Consider the following 5,207-nt stretch of genomic DNA (forward strand, 5'->3'; position numbering starts at 1 on the left):
ACAAAAGCAATCTCAGTTCTCTATCAAGACCGGTTTGGGTTGCTACTGCCTTTTGGGCTTTTTTTTTATGAGTTTGACTGAACTTAGAATCTATCTCAGACTCAGGAGTAGAACACACTTTATGTTTCTGCAGACTTGTTTTTCATCACAAACTAATAAACAGTAGACAAAGCTCTCTGTGGTGTCTGATCATCAAATCAGATCTCCATCATATCACTATTTAGAAAATTGAAACAGAGAAGGGCCAAGAAATTGGGCACAACCACAGATATATGGCAAACTATGGTTGATAAGGTTGTTATGAGGGAGTGGTAACAGGGTCTGTCTCCCCAATAATAAAAATATGATGTATCACTGTGACAAAATGTGTCTAATTCATTGAGAGTTTTCATTTTGGAGATTATAGCTCAATTCATCTCTATTGCCTTTCATTGGAAAAGGAATTAAAATTCTACCCAGACATTAATATTTTTGAACTGGTTGAAAATGAAAAATATTATTGTATTTTTCTTCTTTGGACATTTGTTAAATCAATCTTTGTTTGCCTGTGCATAAAACTGTCCTAAGAAGAAATAAAATTCACTCCCATGTAGAACAGTATTGAATTTATATAGTGTATATGCTCATGTTTGTTCCAAGGGCTCTGGCTGTTTTACCATCATAAATCACTTAGAATCTCCCAACAAGTCTGGGTCCTATGTAAATGATATTCCAAGACAAGGAAGGCCGTTTTAAAATTTTTTCAAATGATTTTGTATTGAAAATCTGAAAGGACTTGATCATAAAGAACTGTGAGCATGACCTTGGAGACAGAATTAAAAGTATCTCCTATTCTTACAACTTGAGCTCATGATACAGGACAGTTCCATAGGGCAACAGGAGCAGTGATTGTAGTGGGTGCACTTCAAGGTGACCTTCAGTGAATTATAGCCTCTATAGAATTCTACCTTTGAATGTAAATGGAATCTATGGATTGCTCTAAACAACAGGACATGGCCAATATAAGAGGAGGCTACTACTTCAGCAAAATTATTGTCTATGGCAAAGGTGATGCAATGTCACTCCAATGATTGTGTTACTGTGTATAAGACTCCATCTTAGTAGACAAAACTGAATGATTCTTCTAGCATTGGAAAAACAAAACACTGTATATACTGCCTGTGAAGAGAGCCATATGGCAGAGACAGTGGGTGGGCTCAATGACCTGTAGGCTTCTCCTGCTGATTGCCAGTGAGAAGCAGGGGTCCTCAGTCATATAGCTACAAGGAAAAGAATTTTTCCAACATCTGAATGAGCTTGGAATAGATTCTTCCTCAAACAAGTATCCAGATAAGGATACAACTGGTCCAATACCTTGAGTTCAGCCCTGTGAGAGATCTTGAGTAGAAGACCTGAACAAGTTGTTCCCAGGCTCCTCCTATGGAGATTTTGAGGAAACAGGTGTGTGTTGATTTAAGCTGTTAATTTTGTGGTAATTTGTTATGTAGCAATGGAGTTAATACAGTGTTTGAGAACAAGTTCTTTTTTTTCCTTGTGAGTCTCACTGTCTTCATCTATAAAATGGGGATAATAATACCTATTGCTATAGTTTGCATCTGAAACATTCTCCAAAGGTCCATGTATTCAAGGGTTGGTCCTTAGCTTGTTGCCATTGGAAGGCAATGGAGGAAATCTTTGAAATAAAGCCTGGTGGGAAGTCTTAGGTTATGGAGGCACAAAGGGACTTGTAGAACACTGGTCTCTTCCTTTCTGTCTCTCATTCCAACCATGAGGGGAATGGACTTCTTCCACCACATGTTCCTGCCATGATGTGTTGCCCCACCACAGGTTCAAAAACAATGGGTCCAACCCACATGGACTGCAACTTCCAAAAGTGTGAGCCAAAATAAACCTTTCCTCTTTTTATGTTGACTCTCTCAGGTATTTGTTACCACAATAGAAGGGTGACTAATGAATCCACCTACTTGGAGATAGGCTTAATCATCAAATGAAATAATGGCTCTTGCTAAAAGGGTAGTTGTTTCATTGTATTATTGGTATTACTATTATTTGGGGGCCATAGGAGACCCAGAGGAAGAGACTGGGTTTTAAAAGCTGAAGTCCAGTCCTGGGCCCTATCCCACAGGAGTCCAGGGAATTCTATGCTTGAGTAAAGGGGGAAGCGAGACAACTATTCTCTTGACTCAGCTCCTTTCTGGCCAATAGTGATCTATTAAATCCTTTCCCAAACATTTGCTCTGTGCTTAGCAATATATTAAGCACAGACAAAACCAACAGGAGTAGGAGGCTCTCCCTGCCCTTGAGAGTATCCAGGCCAATGACCTCAAGTCAGACTCTAAAATCAACATTGAAGTTCTATGCTCAGAATTGGCATTCTAAAATCTGATGGAGACCAATGCCAAGTCTACATATTTGGGATGTAGTGAAGGGCTTCAAGGCTCCTTATGTGGTTAACTGTCTAACACCTAGAATAAGTAGGGTTGAGCTTTCTGGTGGGACAAGAGTAATATATTTACAATGAGCAGGTGAGAACTGAGGCTACAGGATTGAGATAGCACACCTATCAAGATCCCTGGAATCTCCTGTAAATGAGGGTGCTGCATAAACAGTATTCCAACAGGTCTATTTTAAGCCCTCTTAAGAGGAATCATGACCCACCCTTTTGCTATGCTAGTATGGGAAGAGCAGAAATACTGTCCATTTGACTACTGAAGTTGTAAAGTCTTGGGAACTGAGTCATTCAAAACACTCAGAAGCTCTTGAAAGAAATCCACATTCTATCCTGAGCGGTTAGTTCATATGTTTCATTAAGAAAATAGAAAAATTTACCGTTTTTTTAAAAGATTTTTTTAAATTTAAATTTAAATTTTTTTGGTACTGGGGATCAAGCTTGGGACCTTACGCTTGCAAGGTTGGCACCAGAACCACTGAGCTAAATCCCCAGCCCCAAGATTTACTGTTTATTACATGTGGAGTGCTGACAGTTTTAGAAGTGGAAGTGCCTATTGCCACCAAAATTTTCTGCTCTAAGGAACCTGACATCCACTGCTCATGAGCACCAATTTCTTCAGGCAGCCTTTGATTATCTGCCTACCTTCATAGAGCCTTAGGAAACTAGTCTTTTCCCTCGTTTTCTCTCTTCAGGCTGGAAGTGAAGAATGGTAAACCACGTGGCTTAAGAGTCCAGGCTCTGGAAACAGATTAACAGGGATAAATCCAGCTCTGTCTCTATCAATTCTTCACTTCTGCACAATTTTACTAAACTTCTCTCAACATGAAATCAACTTCTGCCTGCTGCCTTCCACTCCGCCTTTGGCGAGGAAGTGATATCACAGGCCCCATGTGAGCAGATTGCAACACATGCAGCTGCCTGGAGAGAGGGAGCGGGTGTCCTAAGTCAGAGCAGCCGCTGCCGCCCAGGACTGGGCCCTTAGGGAGGAGGAGGCGAGAAGATGGCGCAGTGCTGCTGATAGGAACGTGGAGATCTGGAAGATCGAGAAGCTCATTAAGAGCTTGGAGGCGGCCTGCGGCAATGGCACCAGCATGACATCATTGATCATTCCTCCCAACGACCAGATTTCACGAGTGGCAAAAATGTTAGCAGATGAGTTTGGAACTGCATCTAACATTAAGTCACGAGTAAACCGCCTTTCAGTCTTGGGAGCCGTTACATCTGCACAACAAAGACTCAAACTTTATAACAAAGTACCTCCAAATGGTCTGGTTGTTTACTGTGGAACAATTGTAACAGAAGAAGGAAAGGAAAAGAAAGTCGACATTGACTTTGAGCCTTTCAAACCAATTAATACATCACTGTATTTGTGTGACAACAAATTCCATACAGAGGCTCTTACAGCACTACTTTCAGATGACAGCAAGTTTGGCTTCGCTGTATAAGATGGCAGTGGTGCACTTTTTGGCACACTCCAAGGAAATACAAGAGAAGTCCTGCACAAATTCACTGTAGATCTTCCAAAGAAACATGGTAGAGGAGGTCAGTCAGCCTTGCGTTTTGCCCGTTTAAGAATGGAAAAGTGACATAACTATGTTCGGAAAGTAGCAGAAACTGCTGTACAGCTGTTTATTTCTGGGGACAAAGTGAATGTGGCTGGTCTTGTTTTAGCTGGATCAGCTGACTTTAAAACAACTAAGTCAATCTGATATGTTTGATCAGAGGTTGCAATCGAAAGTTTTAAAGTTAGTTGATATATCCTATGGTGGTGAAAATGGGTTCAACCAAGCTATTGAGTTATCTACTGAAGTCCTCTCCAATGTGAAATTCATTCAAGAGAAGAAATTAATAGGACGATACTTTGATGAAATTAGCCAGGACACGAGCAAGTACTGTTTTGGAGTTGAAGATACACTAAAAGCTTTGGAAATGGGAGCTGTAGCGATTCTAATAGTCTATGAAAATCTGGATATAATGAGATATGTTTTTCATTGCCAAGGCACAGAAGAGGAGAAAATTCTCTATTTAACACCAGAACAAGAGAAGTATAAATCTCATTTCACAGACGAAGAGACAGGACAGGAACATGAGCTGATTGAAAGCATGCCCCTTTTAGAATGGTTTGCAAACAACTATAAAAAATTTGGAGCTACTTTGGAAATTGTCACAGATAAGTCACAAGAAGGATCCCAATTTGTGAAAGGATTTGGTGGAATTGGAGGTATCTTGTGGTACCGAGTAGATTTCCAGGGAATGGAATACCAAGGAGGAGATGATGAATTTTTTGACCTTGATGACTACTAGGTAGTCGACATGGGTCCAGCAAAACGTGCCTCACCCTCCAGCATCCAAACCAAGGAGCATATGCATGGTGGAATCCAAACAGATCCCCGCCTTACAGTTGGAACATTTCCAGAACTTAATCTGTGAGGGTTGGATACTGAAAAGAAAACCGAAACAATACCAGACCCAGCCCTATACTCTGGTTTGTCATGGTGTCAGCACAGCAGCCTACAACTAAGTTCCTAAATGCCACTTTGGACTAATTTAAAAAAGAATCCGGTTTTTACTTTTACTCGATGGTGAAATTGGTTGCTCTTCAAGAGAGACTATGTAAAGGTGCAAATTTCCAATGATGAATGTCATTATATTGTATACCTAAAATGTACCAATGATTAGAATGAATAATCGATAATGCAAAATAGAAAGAAAAGGTCCAAAGGGGTAGGGGTAGTGGGAGGGGCAGGGGAAAGGA

General features: G+C 40.5%; 1 pseudogene; it reads left to right on the forward strand.

Annotated features, from left to right (window-relative positions):
- Positions 1-3,438: 3,438 nt before the first annotated feature.
- On the forward strand, positions 3,439-4,853 carry LOC101716870 (eukaryotic peptide chain release factor subunit 1 pseudogene; annotated as a pseudogene).
- The last annotated feature ends 354 nt before the right edge of the window (positions 4,854-5,207 follow it).

Source organism: Heterocephalus glaber, unplaced genomic scaffold (genome assembly GCF_053883595.1).
Source record: "Heterocephalus glaber isolate CG9 unplaced genomic scaffold, H.glaber_assembly_v1.0 deba00001504, whole genome shotgun sequence".
In the NCBI taxonomy this organism is placed as follows: Eukaryota; Metazoa; Chordata; class Mammalia; order Rodentia; family Bathyergidae; genus Heterocephalus; species Heterocephalus glaber.